This window comes from Podarcis vaucheri (genome assembly GCF_965113315.1).
Source record: "Podarcis vaucheri genome assembly, chromosome: 3".
Taxonomy (NCBI): domain Eukaryota; kingdom Metazoa; phylum Chordata; class Lepidosauria; order Squamata; family Lacertidae; genus Podarcis; species Podarcis vaucheri.
Window position 1 is genome coordinate 39,564,800 of NC_138761.1, and position 15,728 is coordinate 39,580,527.

Below are 15,728 nucleotides of genomic sequence, written 5' to 3' on the forward strand. Positions count from 1 at the left end.
TTTGAAAGGATAAAGCCAGAGTGTCTGGGCTCCTCTTTCATGTCCTCTGTGGAATAGTCCTGCAATAAGACAGCAGCTGAGTTTCAAAGCGCTCCTGTTTCTGGATCCATAGACACAAACATCTTTGTAGAAGGGGAGGAGGAGTCACTGTTTGCTGCGCCAAAGGAAGTAAAAAAGAAAAAGGGGAAATAAAACAAACGGTGCCAACATTGACCTTGGGAATTATCTGATCTCAGACAGAGGCATGAGACGAGACGGAGTGACAAAGCACATGGGACAGAGGCAGTAAAAATGTTTGCTTATAAAAAGGTTATTAGCAACCGGTGAACTTTTCCAATAAGTAGCCAGTTTGAGCAGCTAGCATTGGATTTACAATGTGTGTGCTGTCCAGAAATCCAAGGAAAAGAACAGCTAGAAGTCTCTATGCAGCTGTCAGAAATCCCAATATCTTTTCCGTATCTGTGAGATTCTCTCCCTCTCCCACCCCATCGCTTATCCCGCTGCAATCCTCTTAATATATGGACACTTGATAACTGCATAATGCATTTATCTTTGCAACATCTGTATCAGAGACTCACATAAGGATGAGCTAGTGCTGGGAGGGTAAGGGATATGGCTTGGATTTTTAATTTAGTCAGATTAATATCTCTTTACAACATTTGTAGATCGAGCTACATGCATATATATAACCTAGCCATGAAATATAGGGAAAGGACAGGAATGAAAATTTCATAAACAGAGTGTCATTTCATCCCTGTTTTTACAGATGAGAGACTGTAGCAGAGAGAACTAACATTTGCTGCATGTCACACTCACCCTTGTGTTGTGTTGGCACTGTGACCACTATTAATGTAATGCCCTCCATTTAAAAGGAGTATGTCTTGAGAAAGGATTGCTGTTGTATTACATATGCATTGTTTTTGCAATCTTTAGCATAGTTATCTCCAGTGAGCTTCAGCCTTGTGGCCCACCCCTTTGTAGAAACTGCTGCTCAGAATATTGGACTGATTCTTTTTAGAGAATACTCATGATAGGATTTTGAAAATTCCCAGAGATTTAATGCAGTTTCGACTTTCTTGGGAGTGTGTGCCAGGCGGGGTTGCAAAATACAGTTGTACCTCTGCTTACGTATCCCTCTGGATACGTAAACTTTGGGATGTGAACGCAGCAAACCCGGAAGTATTTTTCTGGCTTTCACCATGCAGACATGCACAGAAGTGCTAAATTGTGCCACGCGCATGCACAGAAGCGGCACTCCGGTTACAAATTCCTCAGGATGCGGCCGGACCTCCTGTTCGCAACCAGAGGTACCACTGTATTCTGATTCAAGAAGCCTTAATTGTCAGGACATTGAAAGGCCCTGCGTGTGTAAGGCATGCATGGAAAAGCAAAGGCAATGTGGTAAAATACATTTGAAATAGATACTGCATATGCCTAAGGTACATATAGTCCTCATTCACATGTAGCAGAAAGCTGTTAAATACATATGCACACAAATCAGCCATCCCTCACCTGCTACATTCTTTGTTCTAAAACAACTGGAGATTATGAGGAAGGTGGCAGTCATTTTAATGAAGTGATTGTAGAGAATAACTTACCGTATTTTTTGCACCACAACACTCACTTTTTTCCTCCTAGAAAGTAAGGGGAAATGTCTGTGAGTGTTATGGAGCGAATGCCTGCGGGTGGCGGGGGGGATCTGCTGCAGTCATGAGCAGAGGATCCATAGTTCCCCTTCCTTCCCTCCTCCGTGGTTACAAAGCATGGATCCACATGGATCCTCAGGATTTTTGCATTGGGCTACTCCAAACTCACTGTCAGATCACATGTCTGTGGCCACAGCATGAACCACAAAAATCATATATCCACTATTTCGTTTAGAATATTTTTTTCTTGTTTTCCTCCTCTAAAAACTACGTGCGTGTTATGGTCTGGTGCGTGTTATAGAGTGAAAAATATGGTAAGTAAGGTGCTGATATGGTCCAAGCAGGATTGGGCCTGAAATAGGCATGTTTCAGTGTTTGGGTCCAGCTGTTATTCTGTGAGGCCAGAGGCAGGGAGTGTAATCCAAGGGAGCCAAGGGTCAAATTCATTGAGCATCGACTGCCTGGCCAGAAGGTCCAGAAGCTGGTAACATAGTCTAAAGTCAGGCAGGAAGCCAGTGCTCAAAAGCAGCAGCTTCAGACCATAAGAGCCAGAGGCAAATAGAGCAATTCAGGGCAGGCAGGAGGCCAATTCCAAAGACTGCAATCAATTATGGCAGGTTGCTCAGAATCAAGGAGCAAACATGGAGGCTGCAGCTTCATAGGGCCTGGTGCAGTGGCAGACCTTGCGGTCTCAAATTTCAGCAGCACCCTGAGCAATGCCAAAACTGGGCGCCTCTTACTCTCCATGCCCAGGGTGACCAAACCAGTCGTGCTCCCCTAAATCCACCTCTGCCTGGTGGAAAGTGATGTATTTGTCATAGCAACTGACACAGGGCTCAGATGGGTGGTGGGACTTGGCGCTGCAGCCTATGTGGTCGCAACGCTTAAGTCAGAAACACAATTCTGGGATCACAGGAGGATAACCCACTGGAGCTTGGCTGCTGACAGCCCCAGTTTGACACACACTGGACTCTTACAAGTATAGTGACTGCATCCCATTCTAAACAATTGGCACATGACTACTGGGAATTGCAACATGAGTAGGGGGTTGTGGGACCCCCACCCCAGTGCCCCTGCCTCTGCCCCTGTCTCTGTGTTGTAGAGGATGTTGGGGACACAGCTGTTGTACATGGCCCCACGTCCCCTACGTATGGTAATCTGGCTTCAGTGTTGCTCTTCTTCGTAATGTCTGCCTCAGCCTCCCTCTCTCAGCCTCCCTCAACTAAAAATGTATTGAGTTGACTGAACTGAGATTCCAGAAGCACCAAATGCCAGGACTCATTCTGAAAATTGTGCATAATGATGATAAACAGTATGGCCTGTCAGTATCAAAATATCAGCAGTCTTGGTCATTTACATGCTGCCTGTTGCCTCCTCCCTCTTCCCCTATTTGTGTTGTGGTGTTAACTGTATTGATGGGCACAGAATGGTCTTTCTTCAGCCATTAATACATTATTGATCCCCACCCCTCATGATGGAGTTAATGGACACTGATCGTGTATTATTATTTCCATAATCAGCCTGAAGCCGGAGTGAGTTTCCCATTGCAAATGCTCCATCAATATTGTGCTTGGCTTTCTAAGGCTGAAGGGAAAGAAACCTGATTATTTGTTTTTGTTTAAAATTTCGGTGGTGCCTGCAGCCTTCATCCTTGATAGGGTAATGAATGTCACCAGTGGAATAATGAAAGAAGATCTCCTTAGAGATGCAGCCACCAACCTTTCCTAGAAAGAAATTAACTATGTCATCTTTAGGCAGTCAGAAAAAGTCACTATGCAAAACTGCTCCCTTTGTAACAGAGATGCATCTTCACTCTATTAGCCCATTATACTTTGGTGTCTGAGGTTAGTGTGTTACCTCATGTAAGATTGAGAAAGAAAATTTCCAGGATGCATAACACACTTAATGTCGAAGCAAGTTCTATTGAAAACAATGAATGTATATAGTCTGACTAGAGGCAGTATGTGACAGGTCAAGAAAATTTAGAGTGGAGACAGACTTTTATAAGTATCCCCGCAAAGCCATCATTCCCCATGATATGTACACTTGTCTATCATCTTTGGCCAACAGGTATTGGAAGGTTCTGTAGTGCTTTGCAAACATATATACCATTTGACTATAGACAGTAATGGGACTAATAGGACTGCAGCAAATGTTTGCCCTTTTAAAAATTCTGATCATGATTTCTGTCTCCTCCCTAAAGTGGTCCTAGCCAGTCACAACAGCGTGATACCACATGACCAACCTGATATAGCTAAATTGCCAAACTGAAGGGACTGCTTATTGCTGACTAAAATGTTTGCAACCCCCATTCTTTTGTATCTTTTGTGATCTTTGGATGAAGTGTGGTGATATAATAATAATAATGTGAGTTTGTACACCACAGGCAATGGTGGCTCTTTTCAGATCTTTTAAGAACTGTTGTTTGTTTGTAGCCTATAAAAGCATGAAACTGCTTTATCCATAGGGATGAGTGAATCTGTCAATTTCAGTTTCTCTCAGTTTCTCATTTTACTAATCTTTAGTTCTCCACATTTCCACATCAGTCTGCAGAATTCTTTTTAAAAATCCTCATGAAAATTCATCAGCAGTGCTTTTGTGTAAATTTCTTCTAATATACACAGTTTTTGTCCAACATTTACCCCATTATAATGCCTTCTTATTTACTAATTTCTCCAATACATGCATTTCTACGCAAACTTTACCTCAGTATTTACATTTTTGTAGATGTTAGTTGTGTGGAGAAATGCACTGCAAAATTTGGAGAAGCCTGAATTTTGAAGGATGACTGTGTTTTGATTCCTGTATTGTTTTGGAAAGTATAAATTAGGAAAGCTCACATTTAAAATGCAAACCGAATTAACTTACTATTTAGGCTGAAACAAGACATTCATGGATCTAGCCCAGTTCTGTCTACCCTCAATGGCATCAGCTCACTAGGGTATTAGGTAAAAGTCCTTGGAAGTGAACTGAGGTCCTTCTTAACTGAAGGTGCCAAGAGATTGAACTTGAGACCTTGTGTGCGCAAAGCATGTACTCTGCACCTCAGCTATAGCTATCCCTTGAGTGACGGCCCCTCCTGAAACAGCTGTCCTGTGTCCTAGACTAAAGAACCATACTTCCCTTGAAAACTCTTGTAGTCCTTTCAGCAAGCAAAATAAAACATTTCTGTGTCACATTGTACGAAACGTAAGTTGCTAATTATACCATTTACACAAAGCACTCAGCAACCATTTCGAACTAATACCAGAGATCAGGGACCTGCTGTTTTGAGTTTCTTACAGATTTCCCCGGAGGCGTAGTTTGCCCACTAAAATGGAAACTCCTTCTGCCAGTTGCTTTGCATTTTTTCCCAGGTGTTTTAGGCTATGGGAGATTACAGCATACCACAAAAAAGAGATAGCATATGAAAAGATGAAGCTATTGTACACTGAAACAACTGAGCCATTGGGACAAGTATTTTCCAGCGTAACTTGGCAGTGGCTCTACCAAATATCATTCAGAGGTCCTCCCCAACCCTGTTCTTGGGAATCCTTTTGTTTAGAATGCCACCAAACAAACGTGCCGCCTTCTACATACAAAATGTCTGATCTACCACAGCTACAGCTGTTTCAACGTGTTACCAAATTTCTGTTCATCTTCTTGACATAATGATGTGCTCCCCCCAAAATGATAAATGGGCCTTGCCACATTTCCTTCTCATCTATGGCAATTCCTTATTCTCCTAATCCAGGGCTAATCTCTTTCAGCCCAAGGCCTGCATTTACCCTTGGCAGATCATCCAGGGCTACATGTGAGCGATGGATGTGGCCACCCCATGAAACATCTGAAAAGATGCTAGAGATGGGTGTCACCACTCTTTCTCTCCCTCACACACACAGCTGATCCATGCTGCTTAGCTGAGGTGGGAGGTTACCTCCTTTCCTTACTCTTCAAATGATCAATCTGATGACAAGCATTTGCATTCCTTAGTTGGCACTGGGCTAGACACAGAGGTATAAACCTCTGTGCTCACCCCAATGCTGAATCTACTTTACAGTGGTACGTCGGGTTAAGTACTTAATTCATTCTGGAGGTCCATTCTTAACCTGAAACTGTTCTTAACCTGAAGCACCACTTTAGCTAATGAGGCCTCCTGCTGCCGCCGCACCGCCGGAGCATGATTTCTGTTCTCATCCTGAAGCAGAGTTCTTAACCTGAGGTACTATTTCTGGGTTAGCGGAGTCTGTAACCTGAAGCGTATGTAACCTGAGGTACCACTGTATTCATTTTTGTTTTTGCCTCAAAATAGTGGCGTCTTCAAGGGGCATAATTTTTTTGAGGGGTGGGGGTTCAGATTAGGCCACAGGCCAGGCATTCAAAACCATGGTAACCATAGTTACAAGCCTATCTGCATTGATTGTGTTTTTTTTTACCCACTTCTTTCAATTTTTGGAAAATGGCAAACTCGATACAGAGCCTACTTGTTTATATTCCTTGGGAGACAGTAGAGGCCTTTTATGGCACATTATGGAATGTGGCTCAGGAATCTTTTTGATGGCAGAGACATACCCCCATGAGTACCTTCATATTACCAACCCAATAACAAGCACATGCATATGGAATGCTGGGGAACTGCTACCAGGTTATGATTTATTACTACTTTGCCGTGAGATTACAAGACACCTGAAAGCAGCCTAAAATAGCAACTTGGGGTGGGAGGAAATGGAATGGATTTATTATTAAATGCCAAAATCCCCAGGCTTTAGGATTTACTCCTTTCCTGGTGCCAGGTGCAAAGCTTGTGCACTGGCCGCCTCTTGCTTCAGATCAGAGCTGTAGGAGAACCAGCAGGCAAAGTCTTGAGGGCCTGAGCAGATGGTTCCAGTACAGCCGGTGCGGCAGGTTCACTCTCTTCTTTGCAATGCTCACTGGGCTTGTCTGCTCCACGGGGCCCTGCCGCTCAGACTTGTATGGCATGGCTTTCTGCGTCTTTGTTATTTGGCTATTCTTTCAAAAGCTGCCAAATTATAAAGTGAATCCTGCGTTTGCACAGCAACAGGCTTAGCCTTGAAATAAGGATGTCCTACTAAGCTTTGTCATTTTTTCAAGACTGCTGGCAGCTGCCTTGCTTGTCTGTTTCCGTCGTAGATTGTACCACTACTACCTTCTTTTAAAATGTGGACATTTGCAAGAAACTTACAGAGAACTCTTGCAGAAGAATGAGCACTTGTACAAAACAGCCCCCTTTGCTCCTCCGTTCCATTAACAGCATGAAGAATAGACTTCCCTGGAGTTTGCCAGCTGGAATGGATAAGGGCAGTAGGATGAAAGGGAAGAGAAGAGCCTTCATTTAGACTGGGCTCACCTGGCCTAGCCAGTGGGGTGGTGGAGCAGGAACAGGGGGAGTGCAGCTCTGGAGAGAGAAATTGTGTATAGATGCTTACATGCTAATACAAGAAGCCTCCGAGCCAAGACAGGCCAGCAGGAGTGCTGCTTATTAAAGGAGAGAGTAAATATAGTAGGTATAATGGAATGGAGAGGACCGTTCTTGATACATACTCTAGGAAGGGCAAGGAACAGCATATACACAATTTAAGAAGGATACTGACAAGACAGTTTAACTGGGCACCACAATTTAATATGGATATTGACAAGCTAGAATGTGTGCAGAGGAGGCCAACCAAGATGACGAAGGGTCTGGAAACCCAAACTTATGGGGAACGGCTGAGGAATTGGGTATGTTTAGTCTGGAAAAGAGGAGACTGAGAGGAGATATGATAGCCATCTTGAAATATCTCAAGGGCTGTCACATGGAAGCTTGTTTTCTCCTGCTCTAGAGGCTAGGACTCAAACCAATGGCTTTAAGTTATAAGAAAGTATATTCCAACTAATCATCAGGAAGACCTTTCTGGTTTGACAGACTCCCTCGGGAGGTTGTGGACTCTGCTTCATTGGAGGTGTTTAAGCAGAGACTGGGTGACCAAATGTCATTGTAATGGGTATGAGTTACTCGTGCGTAAGCTGGTGCCTTTCTTGGCTAATTTGCCTTGTTAAACCTTTCTGACTGCACAGCCCCTTCTCATGGTGGCTGCCTCAGTCACTGGCAGAATCCGTCAGTGGGCGTTTCTTGAACCTCTTCCAACATAAAAGTTGTTTGACACCCAGTCTCCTCCTCCTCTCACTGCGCGGGAGTCTTCTGCGCAGGGAAGGCGTGGGTAGCGGAGGACCTGGGCTCTCCTCACTGATGTCCAGTGAAGAGTCCTGGAGCCCTCTCTCCAATTCCCCCGTCTGCCCCCCTTCATCCCTGGTGTTGCGCTGAATGGCTTCCCCCTCTACTGAGCTGTTTCTCCCCCTGCTGCTGGGTGCTTCGCCAGCATCATCTGGGAGCCTCCCCTTCGCCTCTCCCTCCGATGTCAGTTCCCTGACACTCATGGATGCTTTAGTTGAGATTGCAGGGCATTAGACTGGATGATCCTCTGGTTCCCTTCCAGCTCCACAATTCTGTGATTCTATGCTTCTATCTATCGATAGCTAGTAGCCACAATGGCTGTGCTCTGCGTTGTTGAAGGCAGCAATGTTTCTGAACACCAGTTGCTTGAGGAGAGTGCTCTTGTGCTGCTTTCCCACAGGCATCTGGTCAACCACTGTGAGAACAGGATGCTGGACTAGATGGGCCTTTGGCCTGATCCAGCAGGCTCTTAGGTTCTTAGCAAAGACAATATGGTGTGCAAGAAGCTAGAAATTGCAACAGGTGGTGCTAATGGGACCAAGAGTACCATGGCTGCTCTGCTGTACCCTTGACCAAAATGCCCAGAGTGAGAACAGACCACAGTGAACCTCAAGGTACATGAGCTCTCCCGCACCTGTCTCTGGAGTGGCCATGAGGCATACTTAGGAATCTTTTGCTTCCATTTCCCATTAGCTATAGTTTTTTGTGTTGTGCAAATTGACAAACTGTGGTGGCTGTTTTGTTGTTGTTGTTGTTGTTTAGTCATTTAATCATGTCCAACTCCTCGTGACCTCATGGACACGGACCAGAGGACGCCAGGCACTCCTGTCTTCCACTGCCTCCTGCAGTTTGGTCAAACTCATGTTGGTAGCTTCAAGAACACTGTCCAACCATCTCGTCCTCTGTTGTCCCCTTCTCCTTGTGCCCTCAATCTTGGTTGCTGTTTACTATGCTTCTAAAACTGGCTTGTTTTAACAGACCATTGTTAACATTAACCACAGTTTAAGGTTCAGCTGAAACACTAAACAGTGGTTAATGGGAAAAAAGAAGTGAAAGCTCCCAAATGTCTTGTGGCTTTACTCCCTTGTAGGGAGTGCCCATGTATCAGGCTTGTTGTCATGCTTTAGCATGACATATGAACGCAACCAGACTGCTGATCTTCTTACTTAGCACAAAGCAACCATGACAGTCAAGCATGGGGCTGTGTTAAATTACTTCCTTTGCTGTTGTTTTTTTCTGATTAAGTTTTAGCAGGAACATTTGTTCCTCCTGAAAGGACAACAACTTGAATATTGCAAAAGGAACATCTGTTAGTGCCTACATCTGACTACCAGATGTTATGAGCATAGTCATTGAATTTCACTCTAGTGCTATTCCACAGGAATATCTCACAGTGTGAACAAGCTCTGTATCTCAGAAGTGATTTTTTGACGGTTTACATGTTATTGCACCAGTGTTAGCAGAAGTTGAATACCTCCTTGAGTATCTCATTTCTACCTATGCTTCTGGATAATGTAGAGCAGTAAGATGTTGTTATGGATTTGTGGGTGCCTTGACTCCACTAAATTCTTGGGTCTAGTGGGTGTTGGAGTTTAAGCAATTAGGTTGCAGTATTGAGATGGGCTGTCAAATGCTGAATTTAGCAGGGTCAAAATGCAGGCCAAACCAGTTTTTCCATGCTCAGGAAATTGCCTGGGAGAAGAGCCATCATGGAGAACAAAAGGAAGGTAATTCAACAGAGTGTGTATTTGTTTTTGTCCCAGATTAGGTCTCAAACATTTTATGTTTTTATTTTCCTTTATTGTTTCTTTTATTATTATTTCATTTTGCTTTTTTCTGTATTCCATTAATATTATTATCTACATTTTCAAGCATCCCTTTTTATGTTGTTTAATGTTCTTTGCTTTTCTGTTAATCAATTTCAGGTTTCTTATGTTTATATTTTCACTTAATTCTTTAATACTTTCCATTATTACTGTTGTTACTTGTTCATTAATTTGTTCTATGTTTATAGGAAGTTGTTCGTGAATTTGTAGTACTTCTAATTTACTTTCTATGGTTGCTTTAGCATTATTGTGATTCCTAACCAATCATAAACACATTATTCAAAATGCTACAGTACTAAACTCGTTTGAGGCAGGAAGTGATCGCAGGCTGCTTAGATCAAAAGTGGTCAGGGATAAAAAGCTACAGAGGCAGCAGCCACGCAGAAAGAAAAATTTGCTGAAAGCACATAACAAATTAGAACAAATAAGCAATATTTTTATTTTATATAGTTATAATAAAATATAAAAATGGACCACAGTGAGGGAATTAGTACATTGTATGTTTTGAATAATGGACAATACTAGAAGCTCACATCCCTGCTGTATGTTTAAAGTACCCTTGTACCATTTTAACAGTCATGGCTTTCTCCAAAGAATCCTGGGACTTGTAGTTTACCCCTTCATAGAGAGCTATAATTCCCAGCACCCTTAGTTCCCCTACAGTTCCCCCCAAAGAATCCTGGGAAATGTGATCTGTTAAGCATCTCCTAAAAACTCTCAGCTTACTTAACTACTGTTTCCAAGATTCTTTGGTGGAGGAAAACAATGACTTAATATGGAATAACAGTTATTTAAAGAAACACAGAGGTGCCACCACCCTCCAGATGTTTTGGCCTATATTTAGAGTCCTCTCTGACCATCAGCTATGCTGGCTGCTGGGGAAGGCTGTGTTAAACAAAGTAAAAATGTTGGAAGCAAAAGTATGAGTTGCCAATATGTGGAGGTACAGCTTTTAAGGAAACATAAAGCCTTTCAAGGTTCCAAACATTCTACTACGTCCCAGCTTTTTGCTTCTGCTAAGCCAGCATAGGAGATGCCTGGCCGTCACATGCACTTGACCTCCACGGTAAGGTTTCTAACAAGCCCTTCCTTTGATGTATATATACATTAAAATGAAAGGAAACTGAAGTGAATAAAATACCTTTATGCCTAAAGCAATGTACTGTACAATACTATTATTGCCGTAATATGTGAGGTTTATGAGACTTCTGCTACTGAAAGGATGGTCATGTTCATAAAAAGCAGCTTTGGGGAAAGAAGTGCTTTTTTGGCAATGATCAAGCCAACATTTTAACTATTATAAGTTAGAATTAAAACATTCAGTTCAACATAACAGCCGGACTAAATGCAATAACGGGCCATCAGAATGCAGGCACTTTCCTGATTAAAGTAAAGCAGAGAGGGAAATCCAGGATTAATGGCGTAGAAAGGAGCTTGGGTGGTACCAAAAAAACAACAGCAACAAACCAACCTCACAACTATTTAGTGTTCACTTATTACTGAGCTACATCCTGGGTGACATAGCCCAGGGGAAATGGTCATCTTGCAGCCCGGATACCAACGACTTCTCTTTAAATCTCTCAGTGCAGCAGGGGGGGGGAGGCAACCGCAGCTCTTCCCTGCTGTTCCTTCCCTTCTCCCATCAGCCACCCTTTCCTGTACCTGCCCTGGCCAGCAGATCTGCTGCACAACACTTAAGGGAGGAGACAAACAGAACAGGGGAGAGAATGGACAGGAGGAGTTACAACTACATTACCTCCCACTGCACAGAGGGATTTTGAGGGATTCATGCAGTGTCTGGTGTGTGAGTATGTTCTTAAAGAGAGTTGAGTCTTCCATTCACATAGCCAATATGGGGAGTTGTGGGCTGGCCACATGTCAAAGAACGCACACATGGAGAGCTGTTGGTGCACAGAAGTCCCATACCATACTGTATTTGTTTCTCTGCCTTCCATATGTTCTGTTGTACGCTGAAGCACAAAACTGGAAAAGTAGGAGTCTATTGCATGCATAAGCCCCTTGTTTTGAGTTGCCACATTAATAAATATATAGACATTGGCTCTGTGCCTTTAGCAGTTGCATTACAAAGCAGAAATCAACAGGTGAAGCTTTCCCCATCAGCATCAGCTCCACGCTGTGAAAAGCTCTGGTTGTCAAGCTCTGGCTGTCATGACTCTTGCAGTCAATAACAAGACACAAAGGCTGTTATGCCTTGCTGCCTAAGTTTCCACAGCCTAACCCCAGCACCTCTGCATCCCTGCCCATAGGTCTTTGCTAAAAAATCCATTCTCCTGAAGAGAATTTCAGAGCATCTCTATTTCTTTTTTGTGGCAAGACTTTGGCAAGTCTACTTGCCTCTCAGCCAAGACCAGTTCAGAGTAGATTTATTTTAAAATCACTTTGCTCTAAGCTAAGCTAGTCAGATTCTCTGTGAGCTGCTCTTAGCTTTAAGCTGATTATTTCTTAATTTTATTTTCATTTAAAAAAAATACACCAGATCCCCATACAGTGACATTGGCCAGTCATCTGCTGAGTTTGTTTACTAATGCTTCAGGCAGCAGCCTCTGTACAGTACAATCCCCTGTATCCCATAGCATGTATGTAAAAAGTGAGAATCAGTAGCAGTAGCCACAAGCCTCTTAGACTAGGGCTGTGATACCTGTCTCTTGAACTGTCAGATATCTTGTGAATGTGCGCTGATGAATAAATATGGAGAAATGATAACAAGTAGAGAGCAAATGTTAGAGACTGTGGAAGGATTCTATGCAGGTGTGCTATGAATCCCAAGCTACAGAAGAGAATGACCATGAACAGAACCCCCCGACAAAAGGTAATACAAGAAGTTAGAAACGAAAGAGGAGATGGCTGAGATATTGGCAAAACTTATTAAATGAATGCCTGCAGCAAGGTAAGGCCCCAAATTTATGGAATAATTTCAAGGACGTAATAGTGTTCAAAAAAGGAAATAAGCAAAAGAAAAATTGGGAATTATCAGCTGATAAGCCTCTTGTTGCATATGTACAAACTATTAAATAAAATAATTGGTAAATGCTTAACTAAGAAAATGGCTGATTATTAACCTAGTGGAGTTTAAGAAAGGATATGCCACATCTGTTAACTATGAAAATATTGATAAAAAATTGCTGGGGTTCTCTCACCAAAGAGTCCTTGCCCCAAACCTGGATCTTGGTATCCAGGGAATTCTCCTTTCTATATGCATATTCTTTTTCCTTGCCACCAACAAGCTGGATGCTAGCAAGGAAGCAGCCACTGATTTATTTAACTTTGATCCCATAGAGCCTGAAGGTGGAATGATGTGGCAGCTTTGTCGTGGAGCTATTTTATAGTGTCCTTTTGACTTTTTTTGCCTTGTAGTTTTATTCCCACAAGCCCCAAATCCCCCTTTCTAGGTTTATATAAATGTTTCATCCTCGCAATACTGGTGTACTTAGTAAACATTAATCCCTCGTCCTCCTGGGAAGGGCAGGCCTCCCATCTGCTCAGCTTTGCATTCTGTCTTGGGCATGTTTGTTTTTTAATGACAGCCGAGGTTCTTGTGAGCATAATAGCAGGAGGTCTCTGCAGATGTTGAAGGCAGGGAAAGGAGGGGCAGCTATGAGCTCCAGCGTATTTGCTGTAAAGGCGTTCTAGTAAACACATTGAATCTATTAATCCACAATTGTTTGGATAGTACTTGTGGAATAATCCTGCCAATAAATCACCAGTCATCTGGAAAGAGAAACAGAGGAGAAGAGGGAGGGAAGAGAGCTCCTGTGTAGCAATTGTGGTGGTGATCCATAGAGAACTGCTATCCATTCATAAATATCTGCCAGTTAGAACAAGTTAATTCACAACAAGTTTACTAGCAGTTAAAATGCCACACAGGTTTCATTTGTCATCTGACAGATACCAGGGTTTGCAATTGATCCAGTCTATTTTTGAAGAGCTTGTTAGCACATTTCATACAGTGGGTGGGTAGCTTGTATAGATCTAATGTCTGTTCTCAAAGTGTGACTCAGTTGGCCCCAATCCAGGCGTAGAACTGGCATTCCCAATTTGCATCCTGGTGTGATGAAAAAATAGCATTCTTTTCAGTTACAAAGCCTCTCCCCCACTCTGAAATTGAAATTTGTTTATGTAGGTGGGAGGAGAAATGCATGTGTTGGAAGAAAAGTATGGTATAAGTTCAATTCCCAGCTTTTCATTTGTGCTGCAATCATAGGACCAGCTCTTCTTGAGTCAGGGCTTAGAGGAAACTAAGAGAGAGTGCTTATATGATGTGCAAGTAGTTAGTGGGAAATCACCCACCATCTTCCAGCCTGTACATGGTACTGGAAACTAAGCACACCTTTTCAAGGAGCACAGAAGGACTCGACTCTTGAGTACCTTGTTTCTGAATGAAACCAGCAACTGTATCTAAACATGGTCCTCCTATGCCTTCGCCCATGGAAGATGAAGAGGGCTAAGCTCCAATCATACTGAAATCATTCATGGCAGGCCTGGAGCTGAGTCTCTATCCTGGCACTATAATTTTAGTCAGAGGCTCCTGCATCACGTGTGTAATGAATCTTCCAGTATCCACACCATAATCCAAAATCATCTGAATTTACCATATGTCATTCATGTTAAGGTTACCTTAATTTTATTCAAGATTCTGAATGCCTTGGAGCTATTATATGAGACTGTGCTTGCTGCATTTGCTTATTTGGAAATATGAGTATTGTATCTTTCCAGCAGCCTTAGAGGATTCTGCCATACATCACACTTACAAGATTTCATCATAGTCATCTCTTTGTAGTCTTGTCACCAGGCCTCCTGAGACATTTATCCTTCTGTTTTCCTTCTGGATTTACTTTGTTTCATTAACAAACAGATGCCACACCATATTAAGAAAGCAAAGTCTGCAGTAGATGTTTGGAATGTGATGTAGATAAGAATTCTTCCAAACAAACACTCTTGAAGATGATTATCGCTCATTTTGTCTCCAGGTGCTGGTAGTTGACTCACACCATAAATGCATAATCTTTATAACAGTGAATCGTGGGTGTCAATAGTTGTGTCAACCCCATCATTCTTTCCCACAACCAGTGTGAAGTAAAGAGTACCTAGTTACACTTGCAGCTATATTTTGGTTACCTAAGGCTGGTCCTCTGAATCCCTTCAGTGAACCAGTTGTACTGACTATTCTAGTCTATTCCAGGCTCAGTTCAAAGTGTTGGGTACTACCTTTAAAGCTGTAAATGGTTTAGAACCAGAGTATCTAAGGACTCTATAATCCTGCTCACCCAGGGAAGCTTTGCATCTGAGGTTCATCTGGCGGGGGGCTTTATCTGTGGTTGCAACCAGGTTATGAAACTCTGCCCAGAGAAATCCATTTGACTTCTTCACTCCCTTTTTGATACTTCTTCAATACATTTTTATTCAAGCAGGCATTTAATTTGTCTAGTTGACTGCTATTTGGTTGATATTTAATTTTTTAAAATTTTCTGTCCTGTCTGTAATTAATCCTTTTAGCAATTTTAAAATAATGAAGTAGTTAATATTGATTGTTTAGATTGCATTTAATTGTGACCATTGGTCACCATGGGCACTAGTTTAAAGTGGAAAGGTAGCTTGTCCAGATTAAACACTAATCCACCATTTGTACTGTTGTTCTGCTACCACAAAAGTGATAATACATTACCCATTCAAAGTATTTTGCATCCATTGGTGGTGGTTGCTTGCGTTATTGCAATAATGCAGCAACTTGCTAGCGACAGAGTAGATGCTTTTCATTCACAAGGTCCCAGGTTGGCTAAAGGATCTCAGGTCAGGGAACATTTCTTCTCAAGAGCTTGGACAGCTAGACAGTTCTAGTTACAACTGTCTGACTCATAGAAGGTGGGTTCATGTGTTGCAAAGTAGCATGAATGTTTGTACCCTTGGAAATTTAATATCTCTAAACAAAGGAACGAATACCTATGGAGATTTGCTTTTTGTGTGTTTTAAAATGCATACAAAAGGGAGCAAACTTAGAAATAGCAGTGGTGGTTGAGCAGGCTTGAG

General features: G+C 42.4%; 1 protein-coding gene across 5 annotated transcripts in view; it reads left to right on the forward strand.

Annotated features, from left to right (window-relative positions):
* Positions 1-15,728, forward strand: part of MDGA1 (MAM domain containing glycosylphosphatidylinositol anchor 1) — a 252,615-nt gene that overhangs the window by 65,731 nt on the left and 171,156 nt on the right. The gene's annotated exons all lie outside the window — the stretch shown is intronic.